We start from the raw sequence: 19,952 nt of genomic DNA on the forward strand, positions 1-19,952 counted from the left end.
TTTCATAGTGTTTGACTTTATGTTAGTTGAGTCGTTACGTTTTTCTTGGTTTTTGTCTTGAGTTATAGAGTTGTTATGCCTTTTTGTGGTTACCTCATTATATACCCCTATTTTTCTAAGTAAAAACCTAACTTGTATTGTTCTATATCGCCTTGTATCACTCTCCATATGGCAGTTCAATGCCTCCTGTATTTAGTCCCTCTTTTTGATTATTGTGATCTTTTACCTATTGACTTCCATGATTCCCTGTTATGTGTATTTTTTTTTTAATTAATCTTAATTTGTTTGTTTTTGTGATTTCCCTATTTGAGTTGATATCAGGACGTTCTGTTTTGTGACCTTGTGTTGTGCTGATATCTGATATTATTGGTTCTGTGACCAAACAATATCCTTTAGTATTTCTTGTAGCTTTGGTTTGGTTTTTGCAAATTCTCTAAACTTGTGTTTGTCTGTAAATATCTTAATTTCGCCTTCATATTTCAGAGAGAGTTTTGCTGGATATATGATCCTTGGTTGGCAGTTTTTCTCCTTCAGTGTTCTGTATATGTCGTCCCATTCCCTTCTTGCCTGCATGGTTTCTGCTGAGTAGTCAGAACATGTTCTTATTGATTCTCCCTTGAAGGAAACCTTTCTTTTCTCCCTGGCTGCTTTTAAAATTTTCTGTTTATCTTTGGTTTTGGTGAGTTTGATGATAATATGTCTTGGTGTTTTTCTTTTTGGATCAATCTTAAATGGGGTTCGATGAGCATCTTGGATAGATATCCTTTCGTCTTTCATGATGTCAGGGAAGTTTTCTGTCAGAAGTTCTTCAACTATTTTCTCTGTGTTTTCTGTCCCCCCTCCCTGTTCTGGGACTCCAATCATCCGCAGGTTATCTTTCTTGATAGAGTCCCACATAATTCTTAGGGTTTCTTCATTTTTTTTAATTCTTTTATCTGATTTTTTTTCAGCTATGTTGGTGTTGATTCCCTGGTCCTCCAGATGTCCCAGTCTGCATTCTAATTGCTCAAGTCTGCTCCTCTGACTTCCTAGTGTGTTGTCTAATTCTGTTATTTTATTGTTAATCTTTTGGATTTCTACATGTTGTCTCTCTATGGATTCTTGCAACTTATTAATTTTTCCAGTATGTTCTTGAATAATCTTTTTGAGTTCTTCAACAGTTTTATCAGTGTGTTCCTTGGCTTTTTCTGCAGATATCCTAATTTCATTTGTGATATCATTAAGCATTCTGTAAATTAGTTTTTTATATTCTGTATCTGATAATTCCAAAATTGTATCTTCATTTGGGAAAGATTTTGATTCTTTTGTTTGGGGGGTTGGAGAAGCTGTCACGGTCTGCTTCTTTAAGTGGTTTGATATGGATTGTTGTCTCCGAGCCATCACTGGGAAACTAGTTTTTCCAGAAAATCCGCTAAAAAAAAACTGCAGTCAGATCCCTATCAGAGTTCTCCCTCTGGCTTAGGCTATTCAGATGTTAATGAAGCCGCCTGGGGAGGGTGGGGGAGGGAACAGAGAGATAGGAGAGTAGCACCTCAGAATATAGCCAGAGTTGCTTGTCTTGCTTGGAATGACTGTTATATCTGAGATTCCCGTGGGCTAGTCGCCTATGTGTGCTGGCTGTGTGGAGATTGCCCCCAGGGGGTCTGGCCCGCTGGAGTCACGGTCAGATCCTCCGCTTCCAGCCCCACGCCCAGCGTCAAGGCTCCCCTACTGGGACGGTGCACTCTCAACTCCAAAATCAGTCGCTGCCTCCCGGGGACTTCTCGTCCCTCCAGCCGCGTGGCCGTGCCGCCCCCGTGAACCAGGTGGGCCCCCTCCCGGGGTTAGTTCAGATGGGTGGAGTAGCTCCCCGTGCTTGTGCCGCGACCGAGTGTCCCGGCTGGAACGCTGTTCTCCCCACTCCAACACCAGTCGCTGCCTCCCAGGGACTTCTCCTACCGGCTGCGTCCCACGCCGCCCGCGCGACCCGGCTGGTCCCCTTCCCGGGGTTAGTTCAGGGGGTGGAGCAACTCTCCGTGTTTATGGCATACCTGCGAGCAGTCCAAATCCCTGCGGGACGGTTCCCCGGCTCGGATGCTGCTCTTTCTGCTCCAAGATCAGTCACTGCCTCCCGGGGACTTCTCCTACCGGCTGCGTCCCACGCCGCCCGTGGAACCGGCTGGTCCCCCTCCCGGGGTTAGTTCAGGGGGGTGGAGCAGGTCTCTGTGCTTGTGCCGTACCTGACTGGTACGCTGGCTCCAGGCTCTGGAAACTATCGCTGCTTCCCTGTATTAGTTCGTTCTCCGTCTCTAAATCTGTGTTTGTTGTTCAGGGTTCGTAGATTGTTATGTATGTGATCGATTCACTTGTTTTTCCGTGTCTTTGTTGTAAGAGGGATCCGAGGTAACGTCTGCCTAGTCCGCCATCTTGGCTCCGCCTCCCCTTCACCATAGTTTTTTATATCTTCCTATGGCTTTGTGTTACTGTCTAATTTCCTTTAGTTTCTGCCTGAAGAACTCCATTTAGCATTTCTGGTAAGCTGTCTACTAGCAAAGAGCTCCCTTAACTTTTACTTAACTGAGAATGTCTTAATTTCTCCTTCTTTTTTGAAAGACAGTTTTGTCAAACATAGATTCTTGGTTGCCATCTTTTTTTCTTTCAGCACTTTAAAAATTCCATTCCACTTCCTTCTGGACACCATAGTTTCTGATGAGAAATCAGCTGTTAATCTTAGTCAAGATCGGTCATGCATGATAAGTTGCTTCTCTCCTGCTGCTTTCAAGATTGTTTCTTTGTCCTTGATTTTGATCATTTGAATAAAATCCTTCTAAGTGTGGACCTCTTTGTATTTATCCTTCTTGGAGTTTATTGAGCTTCTTAAATATGTAAATTCATGCCTTTATCAAAGTTTGGAAATTCTCAGCCATTATTTCTTCAAATAATTGCCCCTTTTTCTGTTTGCCACTGGAAATTCTATTATGAATATGTTGGTAGGCTTGATGTTACCCAACAAATCGGTTAGTCTCCTTTTCCTTTCTGCTTCCCATATTGGATAATTTTAAGTGAGCTATCTTTGAGTTTGCTTATTTTTTTTTTCCTGCCTGCTCATATCTGCTATTTAAACACAAATGAGCTTTTTAAATTTCATTTCATTGTATTTTTCAGCTCCACAATTTCTGTTTGGTTCCTTCATTTATTTCTATCTTGCTGTTGATATTCTCTATCTGTTCATATGTTATTCTCCTGATTTCTTTCAGCTTCATTCACATGATTTATTTAGCTCTTTGAGCATATGTGAGACATGTGATCTACAGTCTTTGTCTGTTGTTGTCATTAGGTGCTGTCGAGTTGGTTCCAACTGATAGCAACCCTATGTAAACAGAATGAAACAATGCCCAGTCCTGCGCCATCCTCAAAACCATTGTTATGCTTGTGCCCATTATTGCAGCCACTGTGTCAAGCCATCTCCTTGAGGGTCTTTCTCTTTTTCACCGCCTTTCTACTTTACCATGCATGATGTCCTTCTCCAGGGACTGATTCCTACTGATAACATGTCCAAAGTATGTAAAAGTAGTCTCACCATCTTTGCTTCTAAGGAGCATTCTGACAGTGCTTCGTCCAAGAGAGATTTGTTCATTCTATTGTCAGTTCAGTATTCTTCACCAATACCACAATTCAAAGGCCTTCCTTCTTTGGTCTTCCTTATTCATCATCCAGCTTTTGCATGCATATGAAGCAATTGAAAACACCATGGGTTGGGTAAGGCACATCTTAGTCGTCAAGGTGACATCTTTGCTTTTCAACACATTAAAAAGATCTTTTGCAGCAGATTTACCAAATGCAATGGATCGTTTGACTCCTTGACTTCTGCTTCCATGGATGTTGATTGTATATCCAAATAAAATTAAATCCTTGACAACTTCTTTTTTCTGTTTATCATGATGTTTCTTATTGTTCCAGTTTTGAGGATTTGTCTTCTCTTTATGTTTGAGTGTAATCCATACTGAAGGCTGTGGTGTTTTATCTTCATCAGTAAACATTTCAAGTCCTCTTCAGTTTCAGCAAGCAAGGTTGTGTCATCTGTATAACCCAGGTTTTTAATGAGTCTTCCTCCAATCCTGATGCCCCATTCTTCTTCATATATCCCAGGTTCTCAGATTATTTTCTCAGCATAAGATTGAATAGGTATGATGAATCTGTGAAACATTTCATACTATGGAGGAATCTGGAAGACATTATGCTGAGTGAAATTAGTCAATTACAAAGGGACAAATATTGTATAAGACCACTATTATAAGAGCTTGAGAAATAGTTTAAACAGAGAAGAAAATATACTTTGATGGTTACAAGAGGTAGGAGGGAGGGAGGGTGGGAGGGGGCATTCATTAATTAGATAGTAGATAGGAACTACTTTAGGTGAAGAGAAAGACAGCACACAATACAGGTGAGGTCAGCACAACTGCACTAAACCAAAAGCAAAGAAGTTTCCTGAATACACTGAATGCTTAGAATGCTAGTGTAGCAGGGGCGGGGGTTTGGGGACCATGGTTTCAGGGGACATCTAGGTCAATTGGCATAATAAAATCTATTAAGAAAACATTCTGCATCCCACTTTGGAGAGTGGTGTCTGGGGTCTTAAATGCTAGCAAGCAGCCATCTAAGATGCATCTATTGGTCTCAACCCACCGGGACCAAAGGAGAATGAAGAACACCAAGGATACAGGGTAATTATGAGCTCAAGAGACGGAAAGGGTCCCATAAACCAGAGACTACATCAGCCTGATACCAGAAGAACTAGGTGGTGCCTGGCTACAACCAATGACTGCCCTGACAGGGAACACAACAGAGAACCCCTAAGGGAGCAGGACAGCAGTGGGATGCAGACCCCAAATTCTCATAAAAAGACCAGGCTTAATGGTCTGACTAAGCCTAGACAGACCCCAGTGGTCATGGCCCCCAGACCTTCTGTTGGCCCAGGACAGGAACCATTCCCAAAGTCAACTCTTCAGACAGTGATTGGACTGGACAATGGGTTGGAGAGGGATGTTGGTGAGGAGTTAGCTTCTTGGATCAGGTGGACATTTGAGACGATGTTGGCATCTCCTGTCTGGAGGGGAGATGAGAGGGTAGAGAGGGTTAGAAGCTGGTGGAATGGACACATTCTGCTCTGAACATGCACGTCTTTTTAAATTCCCGGCTATACAAAGACATTTTTGAATGTCATAATCTCCCATAGAAACTCTGTTCCCAATTTTTTATGTTATGTTTTGATGCTCTAGAGTATGTGTAACTGTAATGCTTTGCCCCAGGCAACTGCATTTTGTTACTTTGCCTTACAAAGTTTTTGAAGAATGCTTGCTACTCTTTTGCCCTGGATGAGCCCTGAGGAATGCAAAACAAAAACTTGAGCCTTGCATGAGTCCTTCATACAGCCTTCAGACAGGTTGGAACAGATATACAACTCTTTGTAAATGAGGTCTGCTCTGTTACTTGAAGAGCCAAAGGTGAAGGTCCTAAACTGAGAATGTGCATTACTGTCTTCAAGACCACCACCGAAAAGAATATGAACATCCACTTTACCAAAGAAGACGTTCAGAATGCTAACAGATACATGAGGAAACGCTCATGATCATTAGCTGTTAGAGAAATGCAAATCAAAATTACAGTGAGGTTCCATCTCACTCCAACAAGGCTGGCATTAATGCAAAAAATGCAAAATAATAAATGTTGGAGAGGCTGTGGAGAGACTGGAACACTTATACACTGCTGGTGGGAATGTAAAATGGTACAGCCACTTTGGAAATCAATTTGGAGCTTCTGTAAAAAGCTAGAAATAGAACTGCCATACAACCCAGCAATTCTACTCCTTGAAATATACCTTAAAGAAATAAGAGCCTTCACATGAACAGATATATGCACACCCATGTTCACCGCAAAAAGATGGAAGCAACCAAGGTGCCCATCAACAGATGAATGGATAAATAAATTATGGTATATTCACACAATGGGATACTATACAATGATGAAGAACAATGATGAATCTGTGAAACATTTCATAGCATGGAGGAATCTGAAAGGCATTATGCTGAGTGAAATTAGTCAACTGCAAAAAGGACAAATACTGTATGAGACCACTATTATAAGAACTCTAGATAAAGTTTAAACACAGAAGAAAATATTCTTTGATGGTTATGAGGGTGGAGAGGGAGGGAAAGGGATAGTCACTAACTAGATAGTAGACAAAAATTTTTTTAGGTGAAGGGAAGGACAACACATAACACAGGGATAGTCAGTACAACTGGACTAAGCCAAAAGCAGTTTCCTGAATACAACCAAAAGCTTCGAAGGCCAGAGTAGCAGGGACGGGGGCCTGGGGACCATGGTTCCAGGCGGCGTCTAGGTCAACTGGCATAACAAAATGTATTAAGAAAACAGTATGCATTCCACTTTGGTGAGAGGCGTCTGGGGTCTTAAACGCTAGCAAGCAGCCATCTAAGATACATGAATTGGTCTCAATCCACCTGGAGCAAAGGAGAAAGAAGGACACCAAAGACACAAGGTAAATATGAGCTCAAGAGACAGAAAAGGCCACATAAACCAGAGACTCCATCAGCCTGAGACCGAAAGAGCTGGATGGTGCCTAGCTACCCACCTCCCCATCACTGCCCTGACAGGAAAAAAAAACAGAGAATCCCTGAAGGAGCAGAAGAACAGTGGGATGCAGATCTTAAATTCGCATAAAAAGACCAGACTTAATGGTCTGACGGAGACTGGAGGGACCTTGACAGTCATGTCCCTGGACCCTTTGATAGCCCAAGAAGGAACCATTCCTGAAACCAACTCCACAGCAGGGATTGGCCTGGACTATAAAACAGAAAAATGATGTTGGCAAGGAGTGAACTTCGTGGCTCAAGTAGACACATGAGACTGTGTGGGTGACTCCTGTCTGGTGGTGAGATGAGAACGAAGAGGGGGACAGGAGCTGGTTAAATGGACACAAGGAATACAGGGTGGAGATGCGGAATGTGCTGTCTCATTAAGGGGACAGCAGCTGGGAGTGCATGGCGGAGTTTGTATAGCTTTTTGTATAAGAGACTGACTTGATTTGTAAATTTTTGCCTTAAGTACGATAAATACATTAAAACAAACACACAAAGGCCACTGCTGAGGTGAGGTGGGGAGGGGTAGAACAAAAGCAATAAAAAAAAAGAAACCACCAGGTTTTCTACCCGTTTTTGAATTGCGCTTTTCTTGATTCTGTATTCACTTGTGGGATGTAAATCTTTCCTGTTTTCTAGAGTTTTGGCATGTTGATTATGGCAGTTCCTGTCTGATTTTTCAATGTTTTTGTGGTGGACATGTAATTGAAGTTGCCTATTGTACCATTTTCACTTACTTCACTTTCTTTTTGAAATACCTTTTAATCCCAAATGTTTTGAAATAACATCCAAATAAATACGACTTAAAAAAATTGTATTTTTATATCAATTTGTGCAAAATTCTCCCTAAATCTTCTCAATACAAAAATAATCACTATTTTTTCTTCAATTAAAATTCTGAATTTATATAATTATGACCATGTAGCTATTTTTCAGAAATAACGTACTATCACTGTATATGGTTTATGTACGCAATGTATACTATTTGCTGAAGTTAATAATTTATTTTTCCATGCATTCCCTACATAATTTTGGCTAATTCTTTCCCACACTGTGGCAGAATTACAGATCAAGCCTTAATAATTTTCACTGCATCAGGTAATTTGTAGTTTTCCTTTTATTTACCCTTGACTTGCCCTTCTTTCCTTCCTTCCTTCCTCCCTCCCTCCCTCCCTCCCTTCTTTCCTTCCGTCCTTTGTTCCTTCTTTCCTTCCTTCCTTCCTTTTTCTGTCACTCAGTATCTCTTTCTGTTTCTCCGTCTCTTTGTCTCTCCCTATTATTTCTCCTTGATACCCCTGCAGTATTCAATCTTTCTGCTCTAATCTGGTCTCATTGCTCTCTAGGCATTCTGGAACCGTTGGAAAGCTCTTGACAGGGAACAGTCTAAGAATTCCTTTCATATCCTGCTTTCTGAATTCCATAGCTTCTTTATTTCTTGAATTGCTTCTTCATTTTGTTGGAACTGGTTCCACAGTGCTATCCTGAGAAAAGGCTAAGAGAGGTACATTTTTTTGCAATTTATCTTGTCTGAAATATCTTTACATTAACTTCACATTTGATTGGTACTTTGTATATGGAAAATTACATTGGAAGTTGTTTTCTATCAGTGACATCTAGCTTTCTATCAATGTCATCTAGTTTTTTAGGATTAAGTTGAAAAGTCTAATGTATTTCTGATTCATAATCCTTTGTAATCAATCCCCACATACAATATGTTTGCGCTTGATTTTTTTTTTTTTTTTTTTTGGTATTTGTAAGCAGAGAGTGGTGGTCTCATCCTTCATTATACTTGATTTTTTTCTGTTTTAAGTGCACGCCATTCACTGTCCCTGATGTTTTCAGATATTCCTTAGCGTCTTCAGGAAAAAAAGAAACCTTTTTTTTTTTTTTTAGTAGACAATGAGTAATCACCTGGCTACACAGAGTGGAAAGGAGGAATTGTGATTCTAACTGTTCTCTAGAATGTACCATGTTTTCAATCTGTTTTTAGCCCTTTATCTCACCCCTTCATAAAACCAAACTGTGGACTGACTGACCACACTCAATCTCATTACACCCTCTTTTTGCTAGGATTCTCTCTACGAATTAAAAAAAAAAAAAAATGAATTAGGCTACACAAATTAGATGGGTGAGGTTTGAAAGCTAGAAGTGAGGCAGAGTCCTTTCTCTTGCTCCCTGACAGTTTCCCCTGAAAAGTAAGGTTATGGAAAAGAAGAGTATTGTGCAAAGACATTTCAATGTCCATTGTAAAGCTTCTTAAATATGAGGAAGTAATTGTGGCAGGATTACAGAAAGCAATGAGTATGCTCTTGAACTCAGAACTACACATCCACTTCAGAGGTACCCGTTCTGTTTCGAATTTATGTTCTATATTATTCTGGCAATCATTCTTGAAGGGGCAGTCCAGAATTTAATTCACCAATAATTGTATAAGAAACTAATTTCCTGTATTAAGTCCTTTTTTGCTTAAGATATCTTATTCTCTAAATGAAACTCTACTTCATACATTTAATATCCAGTAAATGTGAAACCTTCAATATCAAACTCTTTTAGAGATCCATGGATAGATTCTATAGATTCTGAGATTTGGGCTGTTTTGGTTGGGTTTATTCAATTACTTTTTCCCCTTTCTTTCTATCTTTAAAAGCTTGATGGAATCTCTCATGTGGTGACTTCTATCCATTTTTTTTTTCATCTTGTTGGGATTTTACCATTTTTATTACTCAACTCTTTTTCTGAGGCAGGGGATGCATTATGAGAAAGAAATGGAATATGTGATTTTATTTAGTCTATCATTTTTAATGAGATTTATCCATGAATTACTTTAATGATAACAAATCTGACAATTAATGGGATAGTAATAGAAAAAAGGAATGTTTTTTGCTATATGTAAATTGTATCCTGAATTTTTGTGTTTTCTATGGCATTCTATTATAGAAAAAAATAGGAAACTCAATAGAGAAGAAGAGAACATGAAGGAGGGTTCTTAAATAGTGAGTGGCCCTTCAAAATAAAGTGACTAGTTGAGTATAAGTAGAAAGATAACAAACCTTACGGTTTAGGATGTCTAATATTTAAATTTTAGTTATGCCCTTCTACCATTTTTCTGTGTCATGCTGTGATATCTTTACATGGTAATTTTGGAATGAAGGAGAACACATAGGTCTCTGAATGAGATAGATTGGATCATTGTTGTAGAAGATGAGTTGCTATACAGACTACTGAAGAATAAAATAAGATACAGAAATTTTGAGTCAATAAGGGACAGAAGGGGAAATTATGCTTCCCCCTATGCAATTCATATTTTATGAAAACTAAGAAATATTGGGTATTTAATTCTATTTCCTTGAGTAATTGGGATTGTAATTCAAACCATTTTATTATTATATTTTAAAAATTGCTATAAACTCTATAGTGTTAAAACTAGTGTCCTTTAACAGAAATGACAAATTTAATTCTAACATAAATATCTATCTCTGGGAAGTAGTCTTAGGTAGCATTCCACCAAGCCATCTACTTTTTAGCCTGATGCAAGTCTAAACCACTCAAGTTTTTTGAATCTGAATTCTTATCAAGTGTACATGTAACAATCTCCCTTGAGGGATCAATCTCTTCTTTATCATCTGACAGTGAGGGAATCTATTTTAATTTAATACAATTTCTTTTTGTATATTAAAAAAAAAGTGTCGTAGAGTAGAAGAACTGTGGAGTTTGGATTCAACATATTCAGATTCAAGTTCAGCCACTTAGTGCATGATGCCATCTAAAATATTGTGTGAACCCCTCAGTCTCATTAGACATCTGTGAATTGGCAATAATATCACATACCTTGCCTATTTGTTGTTACAGATAATTTAAGTTAAGGATTTGTTTCAGAGTGTGGGATATATCAAGATTCAATCAATGGCTATTGTTGCTATTATTCAAGAAATAGTTGAAAGTACTTAAACCAGGTGAATCACATGGTAATAAAGGCTATAATCTTAATATGTTCACACCTAACAAACTGAAATAAGATGTGAAAATATGTCTGTTATTATTGTTGTCGGGGCCACAGTGTCAATTTCGACTCATGGTGATCCCACGTGACAGAGAAGAACTGCCCCAGAGTGTTTCCTAGGCTGTAATCTTTACAATGGAGACCTGGTGGTACAGTGGTTAAGAGCTCGGGCTACTAGTCAAAAGGTTGGCAGTTCAAATCTACCAGCCAGCTCCTTGGAAACCCTATGGGGCAGTTCTACTGTGTCCTATAGGGTCGCTATTAGTCAGAATCAACGGGTTTGTTTTTTCGGTAATCTTTACCATTGAGTCGGTTCAAACTGCCAACTTTTCATCTATCAGCGAAGTATTTAATGGCTGCACAACCAGGCTCTTTTAAAACATGTCTAGAGTAGGGAATTCTGTTTCTGTGTAGTGTAAGGTACATTGAACTGGGAAAGAAAAGATAAGTGTACCCGTTCCAGCTTAATACATACAGTTGAAAGTAACTGTGTGGTCCTCTGCTAATATGTCACCTCTCTGGATAGCAGTTCTCTGGTCTGAGAAACAAAGAAACAAACAAGCAGACAAAACCAGACAAATATTTGGGCGTAACCCAGATCCTTAAAGTCCCTCCTTGCTCTAAGATGCTAATTTCGTTTACTTATTATATCCAAAGGCTGACTTTATGTCTAAGAAAATAGAGTCTTTAGAGCAGGAAGTCTAAGGTTCTGAAACCTCTCTCCTAATCACAAATATCAGTCAGGTGTATATTTTCTAAGTTATACATCACTACAGGAACATAAATGCCTGTTTATGGAATTTGTTTTTCCATTCTGTTTTCAAATAACAGTGGTTCCAGTTTAGCAGTCGTATAGCTGTTTTTAAACAATTTTTCTCTACCTCATTTTAATTAAACATGTGCTCTCTCCATTCTCCATACTTGTAAGAATGTAGTTTTCAATTTGACAGGATGATATTACAGTATTGAGCAATCTGTGAATTGGTTTAAAAGTAACCAGAGTTGAAGCATACATCAATCACCGTGAGTGCAAATGCAGGTCACTAGAGCTGTCAATTTCAATCAGCTCTGTAATTAAATACATCACCAATATGGATTTTGTGTAAGAATGTCACTTGTTCTTCAGATGTCTGCTATGAGGACAAATCACACTTCAGTGTCTCTACATAGGCATTCTAAATATAGGATTTTTGAAAGCAGAAGATTTTCATCCATCTTTCTCTGATTTGTTAAGTAGAAATCCATTCACTAATGTGCAGTCTAAAAGCTATGTTTTTCAGCGTATAAATATATATATGTTTGAACTGCTTTCTATTTAATTAAAATATCGCAACAGCTCAGTTGGCATTTAAAGCTCATCTTTAACACCTTCAGTGGCATTTGTTGTGAAATAAATAGATAATGAATAATAATCACCTTTTAAAAAGCTTAACAATTTGTAATTATGGATAATTTCTAATTAGAGACTCTTTATTATGTGTTCAAAAAGCAGAAGGTGCTTCCGGTTATGAGAAAATAAATTATTCATTTCTTTTTCAGCATGAGAACAAAACTATTTCACATTTAGAAAAAAAATTTTTTTTTTCCAGACAGCTATAAAGCATCATCTCCTTCTATTTCACTTACCACTACGTGGGAAAAGACTGCAACGATGAAACAAAGCCATATTACCAAATATATATTGCCTGCCATTTGATTTAATCTTCAAATAAGCTCCGGGAAGCAGGTCCCTGGACAGTTAATCTTTAGTTTTGTAGCCCATGCACATTTTCAATAAGGTTACTGGGGAATTAGGCCCAGTAGGGAGAGGAAAAGCATATTGTCTTATTCCACAGGCAGCTGTTGTGAGCCCTGTTAGAAAATTATAGCTTCCTTAATTAAGAAATACTTTATTAGTAGAATTTCTATTACCACGTCAGTGCTTGACAAAGGAAGTCATTATAAATCTTTAGTGTATAGGGTCAATGATTTTTTAAAAAATTATCTTGCTCATAATAAGTATCCTCATAAAACAAACCCAATTATAGACCTTAAAATATTAAACAACAGAGAAAATAGTTAGGGCCTTAATAAAGATAACCATCAAAATAAAACATTTGTAGGCAAGAAGTTATATAAATAAAAAGTGATTGTAACTGTTCATTTTAGACTGTGTGTTGTCTTTATTAGTAATAAAGAGGCATCCTTTTTCAAGAATTTTTTAACTTGTTCCCATTTAAACAGTAACATAAAAAGAAAACAACATATTGGTAAACAGAGTACATGATTCTTCTGGGAAAAAAAAAAAACATAAAAACTTAATATCACTCTGAGTGCCATCCAGGAAAAAAAAAAAAATTAAATAGAGGAACATAAAGTAAGGGGACATTAACCACAAGTTGCTGACTTGTAGGTGTTTTTTTTTGTTTTGTTTTTGTTTTTCTTTGTGGTCAGCAGTAGTATGCAATAACTCAGGAGCAATTTTCAGTGAATTATTGTACCTACTCAATTTATTTGGGGGCAATCTTTATAATTTAAGGCCCCACTTGTATGAACCTATATGTTGACTTCAGATAAACCTTACAGAGCACACAAATACCCTCATTTGATTTGTTTTAGTTCCTCAGATCATCCTGTTCAGCCTCATCCCTGTTCTTGAAATACAGGAGCAGCAAGGAACCATCTTTTCCAGACCAAATAATAAATAAATAGGAGAAAATATGAATTCGAGCTCCAAAAAGTGAAAAAGGTAAACTCAATCAAATTTGCACTGACTTTCTTGAAGTTATAGGGTACCTTGGTTCTGAGGAGTTTCTACCTATCCTCTGAAGCTAAAATCCAGCCCCTCCTCCAATGTCGTCTTCTAAGCTTTCTCTAAGTCCCCAGTTAAACACTTCTTATGTAACCCCAGCAGATATTTCAATTACTTTACCAGTTTCCTCAAGCCCCTGTCGCATATCATTTAACATCATAAGCAGCAGCCATCATCTATTTCATAGAAAAACAGACAAACAACTAAATGAGTACGTAACGATGGCCAGCAAGCAAAAAAATCTTACCTCAAACTGTAAACACCTAATATTCTGTTCAATTTTTATGGATGAATTATCTGCCTTGGGTGAAAATTAATTTTCCTACTATTGCTTGTGATTATTTCCTCTGCCATTCACTCTTACTCCCTGTATCAATTATCACACTTACCCCTACACTATATAAACAATGTCAAGTTCTTTCCTTATTTAAAGTTAAGATGTCCTCTCAACCCTATGCCATTCTCTAACTAGTGAAATTCTCACACCTCTTCATGAATAAAGTGTAGTTCTTAGTACCGTACACTTGATTTCCACACATTGCCATCTCACATATTTTCTTTCACTTACTGTAGAGTAGCTGCTGCTGCTGTCTCTCTCTTGTCAAAGCCACTAATACTTTTTTTGTGGTTAAAGTCTGTAGCCATTTGCAGGCAATACATCACTTCCACTCTTCATCATTAAATGTTATGGACCGCTCTCTGCTTCCTAGAAAACAACACCACTTTCCTTGTAGTGAGACTTTCCAGCTACCTATCTACTGAATGGTGGTGCTCCCAGTCCTTGATCTCATTCTCTCACTCATGGGTTGAGGGTATTCAACTATCACCTCAATTTGATGACTTCAAACTGTATTTATTTAATGACATTAGACAAACTTTTCTTCTGAGCTCGAGATACATACCAATAAGTTCATTTAGCTGTCCTATGTCGTATTCATACTGCCTCTCCAACTGGTCCCTTCCCATTCTTATATTTTCTTGTCTTTAGGAAAGGTCACTAAATTGCTTGTGAGAGGAAGGTAGAAGTCAAACTTGATGCTTTACATTATCCCCTGCAACTATTTAAACACATTCCGTATCTTCTACATTCTTGATATCTTCCAAGTCAGTTTTCTGTTCTCTAGATCTATGACTGACACCTTAGTTCATTTTTCATAATTCTTATGTTGTTAATTTAACCCCCTCTTAACATGTTTCCCTGACTTCATAATTCTTCCTTCATAGCCATTTTTCACATTACTATGAATGCAACTCTGAACAGGACTTTCTCTCACAAATAATCTTCCATTGGTTTCCCTCTGCCTTGAGGACAAAGTAAAGCTTGTAGTAATTGGCTCCCATCTTTTCTTCTCTAAGCTTCTTTTTTCCATTTACCCCTAGTCATTTTAAGTCCCACCACTATTACTTACGTTACTCAAACATTACCATACTTATATTATCTTCTGCTGGTACTCTCTCAACCTAAGCAGGAAAAAGAACTGCCTTGCTGTTCCTTGTTAGTTAAGAAGCTCAAGTTATCTATCTACCTGTCTATCTGTTTGTCTGTCTGTCTATCTAATCTATCTATCTGTCCGTCTGTCTATCTATCATCTATCTATCTACCGATCATCTATTTGTCTACCATCTATCTATTCCCTCTCTCTTTTTCTCTCTCTCTGTCTCTCATTTCTCCCTCTGTCTCTGTTGCAAACCAAATCCAATAGTGTTGGAATAAATGTTTATTTCATGCGATGCCCGTGCTTGAACCCTTGCAATTTTCATGAGTCTCTATTTTTCTATTAATTTACCTACCTTTCTATGAGAGACCATCAGTTCCTTGAAAATAGGTATCTTTTTTCTTGGCTGTCTACAGTAAGCACAATTTCTGGCACAGAATAGACTCTAACTAAATGATTGGTAGAATGAATAAATGAACTTAGCTATCAAACCTCTAGATAATCAATAATACACAGAGAGATGATTTTTTGCATTTAAAGGGAAATATATTCACCTCTTAACCAGGGAAACAGCTCTATTTAAAAGAAAGTCAAAGACTTCCTATAATGCTCAATTCTCAAATAGAACTAAAATAGTTATAAGATATATTTCTAAGTGTTACAACAGTTTATTTAAAGTTACAAAAGATATTTTCTACAGAATAATTGAAAACTGAATTGTGTTAGCAACTATGAGGAATAAACCACTATTTTTTCATTTCTCCTTATTCTTCCAAAGCGATGGAATATTCTGGTCAATGCTGAGGCCCAGGAGTCAGAGAGACTAGGCCTCATCTCTGCAGTATACTAGCAGTGAGACTTTGAACAAAATTATCAATCTCTCTGGATTTTAATTTCATATTTGAGAACTTGAGAAAATGCTACTCACCTTTAGAGAAAAAATGAAGATAATGTATATTCATTCAGTGCACAGAATAATTCCTGGTGCAAAATAAGTACTCAATGTATAGTGAAGGTAGGGTTTACCTGCTGTGTTTCAGGTGTACAATATGTCCACTTCTCCAAGCTATTCTATTCCCAGGCAATAAGAACTTCAAACTCAGGTATAGTGTTTTAGGGAATCTTATCCCACCCTAGGGTAGTCCAAGATATCTGAGGTCTTGTACTTTTCACAACTTTCAGGGGAAAGATACCTCATCAGTTCACACTCGTCACTGCTGGCACACTTGTTTCTGATTCCTGGAAACCCTTGGAAGAAGGTGACTATTTCTTTAATGACAAGTTTGGGGGCAAGGTCTTTACCTAGGCTGGACATTGTACATGAATACACAGCTTCTGTCAGGGCACCATACAGGCATTCCCACCTGAGTGAAGGAAAATAACAAGTCGTAAGTTGCTGATGTTCAAGAAATTTTCAACCAACCATGATCCTTCCCTCAAGTTCAAGACTAGCTTCCAAATATACTCTCCTATCCTCATCCAGGACCAAACAGAGGAATACTTCTGATAGAATTATGGAAACATTGAGGTAAATACAGCTCATACCCTTATGGAAATAATGTTATACTCTCTTTCCTGAATAGAAAATGTGTGAGCAGATAAAATGCAATGCCTATATTAGATAGCCTAGGGTTTTTTTTGTTTGTTTGATTGTTTTTACATTTAAAGTTCTGTGTTACCACGGCAGATTTGGTTTGGCTAAAACCCAAACCAAATCTATTACCATCAAGTTGATTCTGACTCGTGGCAACCCCAGGTGTTACAGAGTAGAACTGCTCCATAGAGTTTTCTTGGCTGTGATCTTTATGAAAACAGATCACCAGGTCTTTCTTCTATAGTGTCCCTGAGTAGGTTAGAACATCAACCTTTAGAATAGTAGTCAAGTGTAAATACACAGGTTGGCTACCTACATATTAAAATATTTAAATTGCTTTTAAAACATTGTTTTTTCTTAATCATGGGCTCTCTTACAAGTAATTGCATTTATTTTTTTAATGAAAACAATAATAGTAAATCCAGTAATATCCAAATCTTCCATCGTTTCCTGAGAATATGCACAAATATTAAATTAAAACTGGAGCTGTATTGTAAGGTGGAGATTTATGGTTCATATCTTTCAAAAGACAGATATGATATATTATTTGTTTAATTTTTTTATTTGTCTATATCCCAGCATCTTACCATAGTTGTGCTCTGTGGAAAATAATCAACCAGTTACCTCTGTAATTTGTTTCTATCATTTGGTAAAATATTGCCTAATGATAAGCACTTGTCACTGAACAAAAAATACATGAGAAAATTAAAATTAAAATTGAACACTATAGAATGGAAATCCATATAGGGTAGATCCAACTTATTAAAATAACCTTCTTATAAAATTGCTTCATATAACATAGAAGTAATATAGCACGGTTCTAGAGTGTTTAAACAGGAAGGTGAATTTACTGATTTCTTTCAGAATAGATGCATATTTGAGACCAAAACACCAAGTGTAAATATAAATATTGTATTACCTGTCACCTAATAGCTCTATGGGGCAGTTCTACTCTGTCCTATAGGGTTGCTATGAGTTGGAATTGACTCAATGGCAATGGTTTTTGTTTTTTGTTTAAATAGCTCTAACAAAAGTAAGAACAATTGTGATAGTGGTATTATTGAAAAAAGAATTGAGATAGAAAATTTAAGCTATGAAAACTGAGTAATTTATTGTTTATGAATTTCAAAATCAATGAAAAAATACTGTATAAGGAAAATAAGTCTGGAAAATTTACCAAGACTTAGGAAAATGAAAAAAAAAGGATAGCATGATGGATTAGAAGATTTCAGGGAGATTATTATATTCTACCTATTGTGAATTTAAGATAAAACATTTTAAGATATTATATATTGATAATATATAACAGTCTGTTTGAAGGGAAGTAGTTGTTTGATTCTGAAGGCCTATGTTCCCTTGAGAGCTATTGACTGGCTAGCTGTGGATTAAAATGATCAAGTAGTCTACCGGGACAAGAAGAAAGCCTTGGGCAACCACTCACCTTACAATGTAAAGCCCATTCTTACAAAATTAAGCACAGAATGAGTTGCATTGAACTCTGCCCACTTTTGTTTTCTTTCTTTTATCTATTTGAAACTCAAGAAGCAATGCTCTATGAAAGCATTAAGGTTGATTTCATTTGTGATTTGAAGAATATCCATATTACAGATTATTAAATTAATGGCAATCTAACCTTGAAAGCACCTCTATTCGCTGAAAGAGCAACACTTCATCACCTGTTTTGATTCATTAATGTATCATTTAACTTGGTATGACACATGTTCAGCAGTTATAATTACATTATGGCCTTCCTATTACATCAGCTCTGCTCCAAGTTTCTGTCACCACTAGTCCAATTTTCAACATAGAGCAATCCACTGCACTCTTTCCTTATTAGTGTCATCTTTAATGTAGCAGAGAGGCTGAACCATTACTTGGCACTGAGAGTTTAACAGCAATTAACCCCTGCTCTATCCCCAGGGAGAAGTACATCAGCAACTTGCCAAAACACTGTAAACAAGCTGGCCAAGATCAATGTGCAGCCATGCTGGCTGCAGTGTACCTAGTGTATTAATTTAGAATTGATATATGGAAAAAAGGGAAAATGGTCTGCATGAAATTAACCTGAGTCACTCCCTTACCCTAAGATGGATGGAAGTATTTCTTTCCAAGTATATACATAGAGTTAAAAAAAAAAAAAAGACAAGAAAAACATGCTTACAGTTAGCAAATAAGCTCCAGGCTTATCTAGCTTTATTGCCATAAGAAAATAATTATTGAATTGATTATTTCACAGGATGATTTTTTTAAAAGATGGAAATTGAAATGCATAAACAATGCATTCACAGAATTTAAAGGTCATGTTCAAATGGCAAATGATGAAATATATGCAATTTTGAGGCATTCCTTAGCTCTTCTAATATACAACTGACTGGCAAGGAGAGTCTTATACGGGAATCTGTAAATTTCAACATTAGGAAATTCTTAATATGACAAGGTCAGTAGTTTTGAGGGTTGAAGGTAAAAACTCTAGGAGTGCAGACAGTACCCAGAGCAGAATATGTGGCCTGCCAATTTCTACACCTGTTCTGCCATCATTTGTAACTGCAGAAAGTCTCTGAGTGCTCCAAGGTACGAAGCTGGATGCGTTCATTAATACTGCAGTCCTGGAAGTGGGAGGAGCATAATATTGAGGGACAGAGTGTCTGCTATAGATACAATGGATGCAAAAATATTTGGAGGGCACATCCCAGCTTAAACCAAAGTTTTAACTCCTTACGTCATTTGAGTTTTAAAAAAAAATTGTAAGCCTAAAGTGCTCAGTATTGCTCCTGTTTTTACTTGAATCACATTCATTTGCTAATAATATGTGTGTTAGCATTACCATGCCAAGACTAGAGCTACTGCACATCTCTGCTCTCAATATAACAACTGTACCTCATCCTGAATGGGAGCCAGCGCTTGACTTTAGAGTGAAACAATAATCTCTTGAAGATACAAAATCTCTTCTGTATGTAAATGCTATTTTATTAGTTTGTCTGCATTGCCTCTCTCTCCATATTTCTTTGCAAAGACAGGAGTCTTTTATGTAATTGCCTTATTGCTGTTCTTTGTTTATTTAAACAGAGGGATGCTTCTTTATGTCTTGGAAAACCCTGGAATGGGACAGTAGTATGGATGATTTTATTTCTTTCTTTATTAGTATTATTATTAATTTTACACATCAGAATTCCAATTTCCTTCTGAAGGCATAACCAAGAGGTTTATTCAGACCAGTTTGGCTTTATTCTCCATGCCCTGGTCTGGATGAGTGAGCCTAGAAGATGACTGGTGGAACTTAGTCCATGGTGTGGGGACAGCTGGCTTTACAATTCCAGGTATCATCTGTCCCATTATTGTAAATCATTTTCAAATAAGACATAGAGAAATGAAAGGTAAGAAATCTTCTTTCCAAGCTTATTAACTAATTACTTATATACATGCTAGTTTTATGGCATATATTCAACCCTGTCTATCCAATTTCTTAGCTAAGTTGGTACAAATGACTACTCCC

The sequence above is a fragment of the Loxodonta africana genome, chromosome 4, assembly GCF_030014295.1.
Source record: "Loxodonta africana isolate mLoxAfr1 chromosome 4, mLoxAfr1.hap2, whole genome shotgun sequence".
Taxonomy (NCBI): Eukaryota; Metazoa; Chordata; class Mammalia; order Proboscidea; family Elephantidae; genus Loxodonta; species Loxodonta africana.